The sequence below is a fragment of the Macrobrachium rosenbergii genome, chromosome 13 (genome assembly GCF_040412425.1).
Source record: "Macrobrachium rosenbergii isolate ZJJX-2024 chromosome 13, ASM4041242v1, whole genome shotgun sequence".
Lineage (NCBI taxonomy): Eukaryota > Metazoa > Arthropoda > Malacostraca > Decapoda > Palaemonidae > Macrobrachium > Macrobrachium rosenbergii.
The window spans coordinates 34,163,913-34,183,912 of record NC_089753.1 but is presented as its reverse complement, the minus strand read 5'-3'; the positions used below and the strand labels follow the sequence as shown (position 1 = coordinate 34,183,912).

Sequence of the window (20,000 nt, the reverse complement as noted above, 5' to 3'; positions counted from 1 at the left end):
TTCCCTCTTCAGTTGAAGCTCTGGGACTGTACGTGGATTTCTTAACTAAATTTGTTCTCCATTTTTACTTTTCTGTAAAAGAAAACTATTGTGCCGGCTTTTGTCTGTTCGTCCGCACTTTATTCTGTCAGCACTTTTTCTGTCCGCCCTCAGATCTTACAAACTACTGAGGCTAGAGGGCTGCAAATTGCTATGTTGACCATCCACCCTCCAATCATCAAAAATACCGAATTGCAGCCCTCTAGCCTCAGTGGTTTTTCTTTTATTTAAGGTTAAAGTTAGCCATAATCGTGCTCCTGGAAAAGATATAGGACAGGCCACTACCAGGCCGTGGTTAAAATTTCATGACCGCGACTCATACAGCATTATACCGAGATCATCGAAAGCTAGATCTATTTTCGGTGGCCTTGATTATACGCTGTACAGAAAACTCGATTGCGCCGAAGAAACTTCGGCGCATTTTTTACTTATTTTTTTTTTTATTTCGAGGTTCAATAACGACGTTATCAACATGGATAAGGAGAGATGAAGAGGATAAACGCAAGGAAATAACAAATCAATAACCATACACAATAAACGCAAGGAAATAACAAATCAATAACCATACACAAAAAAAGCTAGCGAACAAATAAAAGTCATAAAAACAGATTAAGCTGATCTGGGAGCTTTTGGGTGGAATTTCATTCTCTCGAAAAGTGGTCGGAATCACTGGCGTTCAAACCTAAAATTTCTGACGCAAGTGGAAAGAAAGATTCAATATGTACACAAAATACACACAGAAATATATATTCAGCAAAAGCACACACATAATAGCAGAATATTCCCCATATTGAAAAACAAACAAATGTAAAACTACAATGCTGTACAATCACAAAATATGCATAAAAACACGGAGAAAGAAAGATTCGATAAATACACCAAAATACACAAAATACGAACGGAAATATATATTCGATACAAGCACACACATCCAGTCATGGCAGAGTATTCTCCATACGAAAAACAAACAAACGTAAAGGTAAAATAGTGTACACTAACACAAAATAAGCATGAACACACGGAGAACCACGTACACGGACGTAAACTCACAAACATAAACTGGCACAGAACCGCGTGAACACTTACAAACATACGGTTGGCAAAGTAAACAAATAATTCTAAATAGTTTCATACAGACGTAGCAAACAGACATAAATAAATTTAAACACTAAATAGAAACAGCAAAAAAAGGAACGGAGAGAGAGAGAGAGAGAGAGAGAGAGAGAGAGAGAGAGAGAGAGAGAGAGAGAGAGAGAGAGAGAGAGAGAAACTCTCAGTGTTTCTAAAATGGATCTGATGATGAAAGTAGTTTGATAATAATAAGCAATAATAGTAAAAGGGCAGAGAGAGAGAGAGAGAGAGAGAGAGAGAGAGAGAGAGAGAGAGAGAGAGAGAAGCTCTCAGTGTTTCTAAAATGAATCAGATGATAAAAGTATTCTGATAATAAGCAATAATAATAAAAGGACAGAGAGAGAGAGAGAGAGAGAGAGAGAGAGAGAGAGAGAGAGAGAGAGAGAGAGAGAGAGAGAGAGAGAGAGAGAAACTCTCAGTGTTTCTAAAATGAATCAGATGATAAAAGTAGTCTGATAACAATGAGCAATAATGATAAAAGGACAGAGAGAGAGAGAGAGAGAGAGAGAGAGAGAGAGAGAGAGAGAGAGAGAGAGAGAGAAACTCTCAGTGTTTCTAAAACGAATCAGATGATAAAAGTAGTCTGATAATAAGTAACAATAATAAAAGGACAAAGAGAGAGAGAGAGAGAGAGAGAGAGAGAGAGAGAGAGATTCGTCACGCGGGCCATCTCGGGACAGGTGACGCGAGTTCCTTTGGAGTGAGTCTCGAACAACGCCGAAGGTTAGGGACTATAACGTAACCGAATTCCTTGCATGTCTTAATTCTCCTTCTTCTCTCTTTCGTCTGAAAAATTTCAACGCTGACGATTTCCTCCTTTTTCACTGTCTTTATAACATTACCGATTTTCTTCGCCCTCGTTTTCATTAATTTATTATCCTAATACAATTCAACTTGTGTTTTAATATTTTACATACATTTTTTACTTATTAATTTATCTGTTTTTCTAATGATTGATCTCTTCTTTCTCTATTTCCCATTAACTTCTGTTACCTTTTTCGAATGAACACCTTAATATTCTTTGGAAGCTTGAATTTCAAGTCAATGGCCCCCGTGGTGGGCTTGTTCAATAGGAATAAGGTTCATCTTTTGAATAATAATAATAATATTAATAATAATAATAATAATAATAATAATAATAATAATAATAATAATAATAAATATTCAAGTCAAGAAATTCATTATGCTTCAAAACTGTAACCCAAAAATGACATTATCATCTTTTGAATAATAATAATAATAATAATAATAATAATAATAATAATAATAATAATAATAATAATAAAAAACAATGTTCAACCAGAAATTCATTATGCTTCACAACTGCAACCAAAAAATGACATTATCAACTTTTGAATAATAATAATAATAATAATAATAATAATAATAATAATAATAATAATAATAATAATAATAATAATAATGTTCAAGTCAAGGAATTCATTATGCTTCAAAACTTCAACCAAAGAATGATATTAAGAAATTTTTCTCTTAATATGGAAGGGCCATTCCAGAACAAATCTTTCAGTCCAATCTTGCGAAGGGTCCAAAAATACGTCTGGTTAGACTAAGTTACAGTCATGACCAGCCCTATTCGGCACCCAGGTACCTAATTTACTGATTAGGTCATCAGAGGCACAGCGGGATTTAACTTAACGGGACGTGCCAAATGCATTCCTGCCCACTCGGAAACTGAACGTGGCAAGACTACCCTAAGATCACTAGTGTGTGTATATATACACACATATATATATATATATATACACACACACCCCCTCACACGCATGTATATTTCATATATATACATATATAGTATATACGTATGTATCTCTCTCTCTCTCTCTCTCTCTCTCTCTCTCTCTCTCTCTCTCTCTCTCTCTCTCTCTCTCTCTCTGTATATATATATATATATATATATATATATATATATATATATATATATATATATATATATATATATATATATATATATATATATATATATATATATATATATATATTTCATACATGTAAGCATAATGTACTGTCTGCTTAAGTTGGCTTTGCAACGTAATGACCTACTGGTTTTGTTAAATATAAATATTAGCTTACATGCAAAAATAATATTAACAACAACAACAACAACAACAATAATAATAATAATAATAATAATAATAATAATAATAATAATAATAATAATAATAACCAAAGATATTAATATGCTTGGACAGGTAGGAGTACGATATTTCCTAAATTAATAAATAATAAAGAAATATGAACATGATTATTCACAATATCTGCGAAAATATAAATGTCGAATATGACGAGCATATGGTTTTTAATGACGACTAGCACATGTATACTTATGAATGCCATACATATATACATACATATACATATATACAAACACATATATATAAATATACATATACACACACATATATATCTATACATATATAAACATATATATATATATGATTCAGTAACTAAATACTTTAACTACCGGTTTGGTTTTCTTTGAAACCTCACTCTGTCAAAGGAATCGACCCGTTTGTGTACATAGCCTATATATCTTATCGTCACCACAGACATTCCCCCCTTAGAGGGGTCACGGCAGAGGGGATTATCATTCTACTCTCAAAATTGTTTTGGAATGACGTTCCTAGTCCTTTTGAGCCCGTCCGAACGCGGAGAACTCTTCGCTCTGTAGGTGAAAATGCTACCTTTCATGCCACGAGACCCAAGCATACGTGCACATACATTTTTCTCATACGTGCGCAAATGTGCGTATATCTGTATCTATATCTATATCTATATATATATATATATGTGTATGTACATATTATACATATATACATACATATATACAGAGAGAGAGAGATAGATAGATAAATATATATACATGTATATGCGCATATACTTTATATATATGTATATACGTATGTGTGTGTGTGTGTCACGGAGAGAGAGAGAGAGAGAGAGAGAGAGAGAGAGAGAGAGAGAGAGAGAGAGAGAGAGAGAGAGAGAGAGAGAGAGAGAATAAGCCAGCCAAAAATAAAAAGAAATATAAAAAAAAAACATTAAAGACATCCACGACACAAAGAAAGGTCATTTGGGTGTCAAATTAAGTGAACGGAAAGAAATCAAAGGACAGAGAGAGAGAGAGAGAGAGAGAGAGAGAGAGAGAGAGAGAGAGAGAGAGAGCACTGGGGGAGGAGCCGGGGGCCTGAACAGCCGTAGGTAGCAGCAGCAGCAGCAGCAGCAGCAACAACAGCAGCAGGGACCCGGGAAAGGGCGCCTACGAGCAGTCAGAGGTGAGGTGGTGTGCCGACAGGGCGGTGTGTGACTAGCGAGCTCCAGGAGTGCTGCTGACCCGTGCAGGTGCGACGCCCCCTCCTCCTCCTCCTTCTCCTCCCCGAGGGGAGGCGGGTTTTCTAGAAGAGGGGGGAACGGAAGGGGAGGAGATGAAGGGAGGGATGTCTCTTGTGAAGATTAAGACTTTAATTGCGATTAATTCTTTTTTTCTGTTTTTTTTTTTTATTTTTTATTTTTTTGGTTCCTCGGTGATTTTTGTTACTAATGTATTAATGACGACTTAAATAATCTTCTTGTTGTCGTGTAGGTCGCAGGACAAATTTAAGTGCTGTTTTATATATATATATATATATATATATATATATATATATATATATATATATATATATATACAGTATATATATATATATACATATATATATGTATATATATATATATATATATATATATATATATATATATATATATACTGCATATATATATATGTATGTATATATATGATATATATGTATATATAACAGTGTTTATTAAAAATACACTTAACAGTCGTATATAACTGCACGCAAACAGGTTCACTTGTGTTCATATATATATATATATATATATATATATATATATATATATATATATATATATATATATATATATATATATATATATATATATATATATAAGAATTGTTACATTAATGATTATCATGCACACGTAGTTATTATCAACCCTCTTCCCTAAGTCCCGTTTCACAGTCAGTAGGCTATATACTGGTGTCTTCTTTTCAAACTACGCAAAACCGTACTGTTTTTTCAACTGTTAACATCACATATCCATTGAATCTCGTCCTAAATAAGCCTTTTTATCAATTGACGTTTGGTGACGTTTGTCAAATGTCACTTGACGCCTTGAAAAAAGGTATCTGTTGATAAAATGGTTTATCCCAAATATATGCAAACAATAACACACACGTATATACGTATATATATTATATATATATATAAAATATATATATATATATATATATATATATATATATATATATATATATATACATAAATACAATATATTATATATATATTATTTATATATTTGTGTATGTGTGCGTATATGTACGTTGTTCGCCCCGATTAATACCAGTTGCATTTGTTTTAACATACTTCTATTTTTTTTACACATACAGATTCTCACACCTTTTGGCTTACTCCCTGTACATACGTGCTCATGATTAATAATAATAACTCGGGTATTAAATCTGTAGTTTTTGTCCAGAACGAAAACAAATATTTACTTGGGGTAAGTGAAATCTTATGAATGAACCCGTAGACTAATTTTTCAGAAGCAGGAAGTTTTCAACATTGAGTTATGAGCTCGAACGTGAAGTGACAAATATCAAATATTATTTTTGTTTACGGATTTATTTATTCGTTTATTTATTTTTTTATTGCATATGGTCATACCAGGAATATATTCGACTTTGTCTAGCATGAAAAGAGAGAGAGAGAGAGAGAGAGAGAGAGAGAGAGAGAGAGAGAGAGAGAGAGAGAGAGAGAGAGAGAGGAGGGGGCGTTAAAATCATTTGGTGATTGTCTAAAGCGTGAAAGAAAACGTTATATATATATATATATATATATATATATATATATATATATATATATATATATATATATATATATATATATATAATATACATATATACCCATGCAGCTCATACATACACATATACGTGTTTGTATATATAAAACGTGTTTAAACAAATTGAAAAGGAGACAGTTAAAAGAGACTGGAAGTCACGTTCAGGCGGCAGAGCGCCTTGCCTCACAACTGTGCGTGATAACGTTTTTCTGCGTCGTTATATAATTAACGACCGAGGAAGCGTAACGTTATCTTTGATATTTCTGAATTTTATCACTTTCTACCTCCCCCCCGAAGACAATCAGTGGAGTGTTCGTGTAAAATTGAACTCTCCGCGAGTAGTTGGTCATTATGCAAATGAGGTGCTGGCGAAAAGTTTCTGGGTTGAGTTGAATATAAAATTTAGGCCAAAGGCCAAGCACAGGGACCTATGAGGTCATTCAGTGCTGAGATGGAAGTTGACAGTAAAAGTCTGAAAGGTGTAACAGGAGGAAAACCTCAAAGCAGTTGCACTATGAACTGTTAGGAGAGGGTGGAAAGTAAGATGAAGAAAGGGAATATGAAAGAAAGTACAGTAAAAGGAACGAAAGGGGTTGCAGCCAGGGGCCGAAGGGACGCTGCATAGAACCTTAAGTAATGCCTACAGTGCAATGCGTGAGGTGCACTGACGGCACTATTCCCCTAAGGGGGAACAGTTTCTATTGCGGAGGTTAATGGAATAAGGAACCAATTGCTCATAAGTAGCCCAGGCCAAAGGAACACAGAAGGAGAGTTCCAAATCGATGTAGCTGGGCATTTTGATCAGTGATATAAGTTTCTAGTATAATACAAGGTCTGGAAGCATTATGGGAATTCGGCGGAATTACTTTCCAGCAGCTGATTCCAGTCAAGCTATTAAGTCTATAAGACTGTCATTCGATATAAAATTGGTGCTAAACAACTGTGATTTTAATGTTTATTAGTTACATTTGTTGCAAAGTTTGTTTTGATTTTTACCAACATTGGTTTATGTAGTTCTGTAAAAAATAAAATAATCCGTTTCACATAGGTACTTTTATGCTTGTTCGGGAGACTTGCTTCGAAAAATAACCTTAGCTAACGAAGTTAAAAGGGAAGTTAAATTCTTCCCGTGTTTGTCTGTCCGTCTGTGTATTCCGTCCGTCTGTTCATAAAACATCTCCGAAATTTTGTGGAGGAAGAACTGATTAGATTTTGCTGCGGATCCAAATTCCAAACTTTTTCTCCGCAAGTGACGTATCTGGAATAGCCATCGATGAACGCAGTCATAAGGTGACGTGGGCTATGAGCCAAGGAGAAATCGATTAGATTTTGATTTAGAATTTATCTAGCGCTGCCGGAGGTTTAGCCTTCTCTGCTCAGCTCCCCCTTTAGTGAAATCTTTGCTTTACGAGTGCTGGCAAGACTTCATCTCGATGTTTATTGCTCCTGGTGACCTCTTGTTTATGAGTTTGCATGCCGTTATATTATTCTCCAGATAAAGAATTGCTTTCACTGATTAAACAAGGGTACTATGAGCAAGTAATGCAAGGAATGTGGCAATGATTTCCTCTAATGATTCCTGTTTCAAATTGCTAACCTTCTTTGTTGTTGTGAGGCAGTGTTATGGTTGCTACAAGTTCTTCCCCTACGTTCTGTCAGCCTTATTTTACTTGTATGGGTGCAATGCTAGTCACTCAGCCATACACACTACGTTAAACATTGCTTAGACCCTGTTCTATTCTCACACACTAGGCAGACTTGCCCCAGTGTACGTGTAAACATCTTAGATTATACAAGTACAGCACTCAGAACCCGCTACACGGAAGTAGCGTGTTTACTACACAGCTGCGCTGCCGATCAGTGAAGTCAGAGCGTAAAGGCTTGGCATGTACTTGTGTAGGTGACCACCTATAACAACTGGCTGCAAGGACACGGGGCTAGTTAATCCCTTACAAAAATCTGTTATTTGAAACTTACAAAACAGATTAATTAGATGTTTTACCCCTTTTACACGTGACCTCTGAGTGATATGGAACCTAGTAGAATCTAGTCATGGTAGGCTAGTATCATGGCATGGTAAAATTCAAGGGATTTAATCAGAGATGCTGAAATTGCAATGACTCTCCGTCTGTTTGCCGCAGACAGATATTGTTCTCATTATGACCCATCACCAGTTACGTCAGAATACTAAATTTCGCTGCAAGCTTCAGCAACACCTGGAATTCTAGTTAAACCCTCCGCTTTTATCCGAGCTTGGGACCATCTTAAGAGTTAAAACTGATAATTCTCGCAGCATTTCAATATCTTTTGCAATCAGAAGATTGCTTCTCTCGTCAGAAATGACTATCGTAGCCACATTCCTACTCATATTTTCTTGTGCAAATCTAAACACTAAGAGCACCCTGAATACAAAAAAATTCAATTCTTCATTGGGATAATGATAACTGACTGGGAGATGTTGATATACATCTATCACGAAGAATAACTCGAAAATAAGGAAAAGAAGCTTACTGCTCGATGGCTTGTGGTAGAAACGAAAGATTTGTGTCATTATTTTCTTGCTCGAATGGTTCCTAGACATTTCCTCCATCCAGTCAGGAAGAGACAAACATTATAAAGTTTAGATCAGGGCCCATCAAAGTGTCGTTCGCCAATCCTCAAAGTTTCGCAACAGATTTCCAATGAGCATTCAAGTGGCTAGAGAGAGAGAGAGAGAGAGAGAGAGAGAGAGAGAGAGAGAGAGAGAGAGAGAGAGAGAGAGAGAGAGAGAGAGAGAAATTCTGGTGCTTGTTCTATTCACATACAAAACAGTTACGATTTCAATTCATCGACTACATCTACTGTAGAGCGATTTTTTTTATAAAGAATCCGTCTCAAAATCTATAACCCTTTTAAATTCAGATGCTGCCGGACAATAGACGCGCGGGTCGATTGTCTGATAAGTCAGGGGTGCTTCTTCTTGGAGAAAAGGTTGAGGACACCTCACGTGGATTATTGGAAAGACTCGGTTATGTAGCCTCTCTTCTTATTGTGCCCTTGCGTCCCGTTCACGTTTTTTTTCATCTCGAGTTATGAAAGGTATGGTTTACGAATGGTTCAAGCGTCATATATATATATATATATATATATATATATATATATATATATATATATATATATATATATATATATATATATATATATATATATATATATATATATATATATATATATATATATATATATATATATATATATATATAATTTACATATATGTATATGTATATTTATAAATGTATTTTATATGTATATATATATATATATATATATGTATATATATTATGTTAAGTATATATATTTACATATATGTATATTTCTCTCTCTCTGATCGCTGTGACTTTCAATAAATAATGTTCTTTCATTTACATCTCCGTAAGTCAGTCTGATTTACGTCTCTGCAAGTCAGTCTGTCCACAAGTAATCTCAAAAAGTCGCTGATGGATTTCATATACATTTTTGGGCGGGTTATATACACGAATGAAAGAGGAGCTAATTTTGATAAGGATTCCAAACGTAGATGGGACTGATTTACTTTTGTTAATTTTCATGTGTTGGTCTTTTAATTTGTAAACTAATTTGCTTGGCATTTCGAACAAAACGCCATATTTAATAAAAGATCAAATTTGTGCTGAACTTGATGAAAAGACCATTTAAGAAGTGTATAATTTCTCATGCCCTAGAAAGCCCGAAAAAAAGGTAGGATGAAGAAAAACAAGCATTGATAAAACTGCGAAAAACTTTACCGGTCTACAACAAGCGACGAAGGGCCAAAATGAAGCCATTAAAAAAAAGTTTTCTTTTTGATTAATCTAAATAAGTCCCTGGATTAAAAACTCCCTAAACCAACGTGGGTACGTTACTTTCACAAAACTAAAACAAAACCACAAAACAAATTAATTTTCATGAAGTACGCCACTGTGCTGCAATCGACTCCACGGTGAAATTTTATTTTAAAAAAACTACAGTGCCTTCAGCTTCAAAGGCCCAATTCATTAATATTCCTTTGTACTCGTCGGAAAATGACAGCTCTTATGATTCAAATGTTGATGCCTGATGTCACCACCACCTGTCAGAGCGAAAACAAAAAAAAAAGCAAATGCATTCAGATCGTCGCGTTTGTTTACAAATTCACTGACAGCCGTGTTGGCATGAGGAGAAATCGCCTGAATAATACGCTCCTTTTTCTGGGCAAGATATCAGTTAAAATTCTCACGGCGGTGGATTTTTACTTTGGTTTAAGTTTATAATAATAATACTAATAATAAAATAATAGTAGTAGTAGTAGTAGTAGTAGTAGTAGTAGTAGTAGTAGTAGTAGTAATAATAATAATAATAATAATAATAATAATAATAATAATAATAAAAGGATGAGGAAATGAGTCAGAATAGGGAGGATTGCCCCGAGTTGGGAAGTAAGAATAGAGGAAGATAGGATTAAAGTTGAACCAGGGTAAAACAAAAGGGAGAAGGATGAAATGGAGAAGGAGAGGAGTCCGATTAGGTAAAGGTAGGAAGACGGGGAAGAGGAAAAGAACGAAGGAGATGGGAGAATGTAACAGAAGGAAATATTAAGGGAACGAGGAATTCGTGAAATTACACAGGAAAAAAAGAGCAGGAGGAAGCAGAAGAGGAAAAAAAAAAAGAACACAAGGAAGCAGAGGGGAAAGAGATAAGGGGAGTTTAGGAATGCAAAATTAATTACTTAGAAAAACGGAGGTGCAGGAAGGAAACGAGAGAGAGAGAGAGAGAGAGAGAGAGAGAGAGAGAGAGAGAGAGAGAGAGAGAGAGAGAGAGAGAGCAATCTTGATTAACGTAATTATATCTGGGTAAGCATCATATGAATTACAATTCACCTAAAAAATTAAAGTAATTTAACTGCAGGGGATGTCGTTTTCCGAAATTAAGCAATTGCGGAAATTAATATTTGTAGGATACAACGCCATAAAATACAGCATTAATTTTACGCTAAATTTCATTGTTTATGATTTATTCATTTGATTACTCTGACTATGGAAAGGCTGCACTTCGCAAAAAATATACCGATATTAAATTTCCATTTAGACTGTTTAAACAATTACATTTCTCCAAATTCCTACAACACACAAACGCAGACACATACCACCTGGCAATCACAATGCTACGCACGATATCTTTGACTCCCTCTGAGAATGGAATGGAAAATAGAGTTTAGGCCAAAGGCCAAGCGCTGGGACCTACGAGGTCATTCAGAGCTGGAGGGGAAATTGAGAGTAGGTAGGTTTGAAAGGAGTAACAGGCGAAGGGACGCTACAAAGAACCTTTAGCAATGCCTACAGTGCACCACATGAGGTGCACTGATGGCACTAACCTCCCCTCCCCCCCCCCCGCAACCAAAGGGGACTCCCTCTGAGAGAACGACCTTGTCAGTGTTTGTCAAGAGACCTCTGACAGATGGTCACGAGAACAGGTTGTACCCTGGTCACTCTCACCCAAATGCCATCAACGTCAGATTCTCGTGACCCGTTTTTTTTCGAAAGCTGATTATGCCAGGGTTGATGTCATGTTCATTCACGGCAGTTATGCGAAATATTCCAGTGACAGTAAGAAGTATGGAGGACGAAATACTTTAGTATAGGGATTAAAGCAAATGACAAAATACTTTAGTTGAGGGATTAAAGCAAATGACGAAATACCTTAGTACAGGGATTAAAGCAAATGACGAAATACTTTAGTATAGCGATTAATGCAAATGACGAAATACTTTAGTATAGGGATTAAAGCAAATGACGAAATACTCTGGTGTAGGGACTAAAGCAAATGGCGAAATACTTTAGTATATGGGTTAAAGCAAATGACGAAATACTTTAGCATAGGGATTAAAGCAAATGACGAAATACTTTAGTTTAGGGATTAAAGCAAATGACGAAATACTTTAGTTTAGGGATTAAAGCAGTGGCTGACGTCGTCTACCTATGTTCTCCCTTCATAATTCAATTCTAATCTGTTTATTGCCAGGGATATTTTAAAGGAATCTCTCTCTCTCTCTCTCTCTCTCTCTCTCTCTCTCTCTCTCTCTCTCTCTCTCTCTCTCTCTCCCTGATGTCATGATGTCAGGAGAATTGGGTGAATTTTCTAATCCAGCTTACCGAAGACATCATCACTCATGCACTCATTATTATTTCATCTCAAAGAAAATCTCATTATTTTGCCTCGTTTGTAGATTTTGTGAAAACTGATCTTGCTGGTTCATAAAAGACGGGAAGATAGTGATGGGAAGATTAGCAGTATGAACGTACGTGATGCAAAAGTAAAATGAATAGGAGGTAGAATGATGGGAAGATTAAACAATGGACACTCAAACCGGGGAATAACAACAATAAAAATTCATCCGTAGTAAAGATGAATTGATGGGATGACAATTTCAAGGAAAGGGGAATGGACGATAAAATGTATAGGATGGCAATTAGGCAAAACACAGAGAATATGAGACGATAGAAAATAAAACTGGTTGAAGATTCTCTTATAGAAGATATTTCTGAAGATATAACATTTCTAACAAAATATAAAGGGACTGAAAATCATCCTAATAAAAAGACATTCGAATGCAAAGATATCGAATACATTAGAATGTAAAATTTAGGCCGAGGGCAAAGCGCTGGGACCTATGAGGTCATTCATCTTTGAAAGGGAAATTGGCAGTAAGGAGGTTTGAAAGGTGTGACAGGAAGGAAACCTCGCAGCTGCACTATGAAACAACTGTTAGAGAGGGTGGAAAGTCAGATGGAAAAAAGAGAATAAAACGGAGGTACAGTAAAAGAAGCGAAACAGGTTGCAGCTACGGGCCGAAGGGACGCTGCAAAGACCCTTAAGTAATGCCTACAGTGTACCACGTGAGGTGCACTGACGGCACTAACCCGTGGGGGGGAAAGATATGATAGGTTAACTCAAATTGGGAGACATAAGTAATAATAAAACAATCTTTAGGAATAAAGAAAGACAAAGATACACACACAAACGATTAGGCGAAAAGAACACGAACGAGAAGACATAAATATATATATAAAAGAAAAGGAGACTTGGAGGATAAAAGTAATAATGAGTCTTTATATCCCTGAATGCTTTGTTCTACAACCAAGCCGTGGGATAATTACTGCTCTACCGAAGGGGGCATAACCTCCCTTCCCGCAACCCCCCCCCCCTGGGGACAGCCGGATATAATTATAGGTTTAAATTGGGATAATCATCAGATGATTTTCATTCTTTTGTTTGGGGGTCCACGGCGGACTAACTTTTCCCTAAGGACGCATCGTCTTGTTGTTTAATACTATCCGCTTAGGGTTTGTGATAGTGTACACGTGTGTGTGTGTGTGTGTGTGTGTGTGTGTGTGTGTGTGTGTGTGTGTGTGTGTGTATATATATATATATATATATATATATATATATATATATATATATATATATATATATATATATATATATATATATATATATATATAAACAATGAATGTAGGAAAAACCTACAACCTAGAATCTAATATAGTTTTGATGCACACGCACACGCCGGGGAGAGAGAGAGAGAGAGAGAGAGAGAGAGAGAGAGAGAGAGAGAGAGAGAGAGAGAGAGAGAGAGAGAGAGCATTAACAGAAATGGTTTAGGTTTCTCTACAATAATATACAGAATCATATAATATATATCTATATATACAGTATATATTACTGTAGAGAATCCTAAACCATTTCTGTTCTCTCTCTCTCTCTCTCTCTCTCTCTCTCTCTCTCTCTCTCTCTCTCTCTCTCTGGTGTATGTGTGTGTGCGTGCGTATCAAAACTATCTCAGTTCTGGGTGATAGTTATTTGTTTACACTTTCTTGTCCCTTTTACATATCAACTGAAACACCTTTTCTGCAGAGTAAGCACACATTGTTTCTCCAATTTCAAGACATCTTAACGACCTAAAATTTCCTACGAACGAATTACTGCGTAATAAAACAAATTTACCTTTTAACAGTCCAAGTTAAAAGCCTATCTCAGTGTTCCATCACAGTAAAAATAGCCTTTTATACAAAATAAATCACCTTCAGGAGCCATTTAATCGAGAGTTTTCATAGCCCTCGGTTTGTTTCTGTTAAATGGCCACAATGGCCCGGTGGGGCTCAGCGGGGCATGATGCCCAGGCAAAAATGCATAGCGCGGTGGACGAAATCAAAGGAAGAGATCTTTAGCCAAAGTCACCCGGGGTTTTATGCGCTGTCTCAACAGCTCGGCGAGATTTGGGTCGAATTTCATTATATTCTGATAGGTATTTTCGTTGTTTTGATGTGTTTTTAAAACGTTTATTCTTGTACTTAACTGAAATGAACTGCTTAAGTACTATTTCTCAGTGTACGTACGTTTATTCGAATTTTAAAGCGAATTTTGTTTTGCGTATTTTTCAGTTAGCTAAAACACGTCTAAACCTTTTAGTTATATTATAATTGTTAAAATATATTGAAATTATATAATATCTAAATTTTGCAAAGATTCAATTAACATGCTTCATTATGACAAATCCTCTTGACAATTTTCCATTTTTTTTTTATTTCTAACATAATTTCCATGATCTTCAAGAGTTACAACTTAAAAACAAATTTTAAAAATAAATTTCTAATATACTTTGCCAAGACTACAAATTCTCGCTGTCTTTCTGCTCAGTTTGTCTTCAAGTGTTTTAAGTTTTCTGTAAAAGAAAACTATTGCGCCGGCTTTGTCTGTCCGTCAAAACTTTTTCTGTCCGCCCTCAGATCTTAAAAACTACTGAGGCTAGAGGGCTGCAAATTGGTATTTTGATCATCCACCCTCCAATCATCAAACATACCAAATTGCAGCCCTCTAGCCTCAGTAGTTTTTATTTTACTTCAGGCTAAAGCTAACCATAATCGTGCTTCTGGCAACGATATAGGCTAGGCCACCACCGAGCCGTGGTTAAAGTTTCATGGACCGCGGCTCATACAGCATTATACCGAGACCACCGAAAGATAGATCTATTTCCGGTGGCCTTGATTATACGCTGTAGCGGCTATACAGAAAACTCGATTGCTCCGAAGAAACTTCGACTCGTTTTTTACTTGTTTCTGAGTCCAATCACAGCTGAATGTTCCAACAAATGTTTTTTAGATTATATAACTTTACAATATTTATTAACAGGCCTCTGTTATTTAATAGCACGTATTCAAAAGGAACAGGAAAACAAGTAAAAAATGCGCCTGTTTCTTCTGCGCAATCGAGTTTTCTGTACAGAAAACAGATCTATCTTTCGGTGGTTCGGTATAATGCTGTATGAGCCGCGGTCCATGAAACTTTAACCACGGCTCGGTGGTGGCCTATCCTATATCGTTGCCAGAAGCACGATTATGGCTAACTTTAACCTTAGATAAAATCAAAACTACTGAGGCTAGAGGGCTGCAATTTGGTATGTTTGATGAGTGGAGGGTGGATGGTCAACATACCAATTTGTAGCCATCTAGCCTCAGTAGTTTCTAAGATCTGAGGGCGGACAGAAAAAAGTGCTGACAGAATAAAGTGCGGACGGACACAAAGCCGGCACAATAGTTTTCTTTTACAGAAAACTAAAACGTTGCCACTAGCAAGAGTAGCAAGCTCCCAGAGAAGAAAAATAATAATGACATGCAGCATAATAAAATAGTTTCCCAACCAACCCTTTCAGCATTCATCAAAATAAACATTAATGGCGCCTAGCACTTGGGGGGGCCTTTCTAACGCGTTATTTTCGTAATGGATCATAACGGGTTTATGAGAGAAAATCACGGTAAATTAACCTTTTTAGTTAATTGCATAATTGCCTTTCATTTAACGAGAAGCTTTTAGAGAAGCGATGCTTTCACTATAATAATGCAATTTTTCGTTGTAATATAAATATTAATAGAAGTTCAAGAATTTACGTTTTTGCCTGGAAAACTGAGTATCATATGTATATAGATATAAAACAGTAATTAAAATATTAGCAAACACGTAATTAATTAGATTAACTTCAGGGTTAACTTCAGGTCTGTAAAACGTCTCATTATAATAGAATTATTTTAATGTAAACAAAATTACACTGGGATTAATTACATACCCTTGTTATACATGCCCAGTGACTATTACGAAAATAATGACATGTTTGACATTGTATCCACCCAGAGAGAGAGAGAGAGAGAGAGAGAGAGAGAGAGAGAGAGAGAGAGAGAGAGAGAGAGAGAGAGAGCATAAAAACATTAGGAATGATTCTGATATAAATATTATTCGTTATATTGACAAGGTCAGGCTTTCCATATCTTTCAAGTAACCAAGTGTCACCTGCCTTCTAAAAATAAACAATACCTAGTTAAAACTTACATTGAGAAAAGACATAATAACAGACGGCTGACTTAGTTAAATAAAAAAAAAAGCTACTCTGTAAAAATAAGAAATGCAGCGACAAAGACGTAAAACTAAAAGCTTGCAATTCAGCTCGGTAGAAAATTCGCTGCGATGAAAAAGAAGGAAAATTGCGCCAAAAAAAAAAAAAACAAACAAAAACCCGCCTGAAAAACCTTCTAGAACGACCAGATTTAACGACCCTCGGGAATGCAACGACCAGAAAGCACACTGAAATTAAGACACACCTTAAAACAAGCTCCTGATTTGCTGGTATTTAGCGCTGATGAGTCATTATTCCGCGTCCGATCGAGCGTGTTCGAGAAAGCCAGGTTACGTGGGCAGGTGGGAGGGATGGGATTTATAACCATATTTTGGATAATAATAATAATAATAATAATAATAATAATAATAATAATAATAATAATAATAATAATAATAATACGATGGAAGAAGACCCTCCTTGAGGCAAGTTTTGTTGAATGAAATGGCTGCATTCTGAATAATAATAATAATAATAATAATAATAATAATAATAATAATAATAATAATAATAATAATGGAGAAACAAACCCACCGATATTTAATATACGTACCCATAAATAACTGTGGATTTGTTTCTTCATTTCAAGACTCATGCTACTATGAATAATAATAATAATAATAATAATAATAATAATAATAATAATAATAATAATAATAATAATAAAAAGAGGATGACTGTATTATGCGAATTTATCTCAAACAGTGTATAAGATAAATTCGCATAATAGAGCCATCCTTTTTAATAAGACCTGTTTAAAAGAGGGTCTACTCCCTTCAAATAATAATAATAATAATAATAATAATAATAATAATAATAATAATAATGATAATAATAATAATAATAATAATAATAATATTCTCTACTTCAGCTCAGGGCCATATACAAAGTAGAGACATTAACATACAAAATCTAGATACACGAGATAACGTGATAAAAATGATATTCGGCAGTATCCACACAGTTGCAGAAGAACACAACAGTATTCACAATAATGGTAATGTCAATAATATTATTGGGAATAATGGTGAAAATATAAAAAATGGATTCCTGCGTGTGACTGACAGTAATCGTGAGACTCATGCTGGAAATTGTACTGTGCTACTGTTTATACAGAGCTTGCATGTGCGTGTGCCTGCTTGCGTGGCGGCTTGGTGTACTCATTACACATTTATCTTCATATATGTGTCACAGCGCATTTTGTGTACAAATCTGTGCGCATGCGCAGGTATTTAACACTTGCACTGACTGTGAATGTATACGCAGGAGTTAATGACAGTACATTTTACGGTCTTCGTCAATATGCGTAATATGACTTTGGGTATTTGTGTGGGCACGCATGGATGTGTATGTGCTTTTGTGTACGTGCACGCGAATGGGTGTGTGAGTGTATTTGTGTAGATATTTTATTTGTTTGTATTGCTTTTATTTGCACAATTTCATTTTATATCAGTAACACGACAGGTATCGGAATCGCTATTTTTTATTTATTTTTTTTTTACGGGTGATTCATGGTCATTTGTGTGTGCGCGCGCGAAAGCGCGCGTGTAAGAGGAATCCCGTGCCCCGAACGCTAAAACGCTGCGGCTGCCCTGGGCCAATTAAAGGGATGCCCCTGTCTCCCCAAGGGGTATAAAAATAACGGCCAGTTCCCAGCTGGGGCACTGAATGACTCACACGCGGCGTGAGTGAGTCAGTTTTTGTTTGTGTTTTTCTTGTAGTTTTTTCGGGGGTTATATCGATACAAACGTCAATCATGCATGGAAAGCCTAAGTGGAGCGTGAAGCGAATTTAACTTGAAAAATAATAACATAAAAATCATAGGAGATCAAAATTGTAATATTAACAATATAAGGTATTATTATTATTATTATTATTATTATTATTATTATTATTATTATTATTATTATTATTATTATTATTATTATTAAGTACGACCGCATTAACGCATGTGCTAACAATAATAAATACGCACCATTCATTACATCCCGAATATAGATTACAACACGAAAATACAAAGTTCCTTTCCATCAAGTCTCTGACACTAACATGCAAGGCGGATCATCATATTTTTTTCCTGCTAAAGTGGTTATGTTTTTGTTGGGCCTTATTATACCCATTAGGTAGTCACACAGAGAGAGAGAGAGAGAGAGAGAGAGAGAGAGAGAGAGAGAGAGAGAGAGAGAGAGAGAGACACTTCGCCGCGAAGAAAGTATTTTTAGTAATTGAGGCGGTGTAGGAATTGTGCCTTGAGAACCTCGTCTAGCCTAATACGGCAGCAATAAACCCACCTCTCTCTCTCTCTCTCTCTCTCTCTCTCTCTCTCTCTCGCTTTCTTTAGCACCTTGTTGTGTAGTAAACGCTACTTCATCTTCTTCTTCCCCCCCTCAAAGACTCGAGAGCCAATTCCCACCTGTTCTAAGAAGACGGTACTAAGGAATGCGCCGAGATCAAATGTCGAGCGGGAACTCTCGCTGTAGAGGCTTGTAGATTTTTCTACATCATTTACTTAGCGGCAAAAAATACACGCAATTTAGCTGACATTATTTATTTGCTAATTAAGCGGTTCTTTAGTGGTACACTGTATCCAAACGGAAAACGTTTAGCCTAAACAAACATGTTTTAATGTCGAGGGAGATTTCTGATGTTTACGTGAAAGTGTGGTTTGATATTTTTAGTAGGAATTAGCTAAAAGGATTTATATAGAGTATATTTATTGATTATCGAAACGGAAAACGTTTAGCCTAAACAAACATTTTTTTATGTCGAGGGAATTTTCTGATGTTTCCGTGAAAGTGTGGTTTGATATTTTTAGTAGGAATTAGCTAAAAGGATTTATATAGAGTATATTTATTGATTACCGCTATAAATCTGTTTTCTGTATAAAGAATAAATTGTATACATGTTTTATATACATGCCCACACATACATGTGTGCTTGTATGGGCAAAGGATAAGGATAATGAATGATATCCCCTGTAACATAATCCTTTGATTGTTTGAACTGTCGTTTAGTTTACTAATGTAACTATGCCGTCAAAAAACAGCGATAATGTAACAGTGGGTTGAAACGGTAAGGATCGACCGTAAACACGTTGCCTGCCGTTCCGAATCCCAGACCACGGTACCTTCATTCTGAATACTTAATATACACTCATTCTGAATACTTTATGTATGCTTTCATTCTGAATACTTACGTATAATTTCATTCTGAATACTTATGTATACTTTCATTCTGAATATCTATGTATACTTTCATTCTGAATACTTATGTATACTTTCATTCTGGATACTTATATATTCTTTCATTTTGAATACTTATGTATACTTTCATTCTGAATATCTATGTACACTTTCATTCTGGATACTTATATATTCTTTCATTTTGAATACTTATGTATACTTTCATTCTGAATATCTATGTATACTTTCATTCTGGATACTTATATATTGTT

The 20,000-nt window shown here is 35.5% G+C and overlaps 2 protein-coding genes across 9 annotated transcripts in view; one reads left to right on the top strand and one right to left on the bottom strand.

The window, feature by feature from the left end:
* Window positions 1–20,000, bottom strand: part of LOC136845144 (monocarboxylate transporter 3-like) — a 140,544-nt gene that overhangs the window by 47,136 nt on the left and 73,408 nt on the right. The gene's annotated exons all lie outside the window — the stretch shown is intronic.
* LOC136845138 (uncharacterized) overlaps window positions 1–20,000 on the top strand; it is a 50,332-nt gene that overhangs the window by 9,890 nt on the left and 20,442 nt on the right. Inside the window, exon 1 of one of the 7 annotated variants that reach the window (XM_067115066.1) lies at window positions 4,302–4,530. The exons of 2 other annotated variants lie outside the window; for them this stretch is intronic. The gene's annotated coding sequence lies outside the window, so the exon portion shown is untranslated. Of the gene's footprint in view, window positions 1–4,301; window positions 4,531–20,000 lie in introns of those variants that run through there. 4 more of the 7 variants (XM_067115070.1, XM_067115068.1, XM_067115065.1 and 1 more) reach the window with 4 other exon arrangements.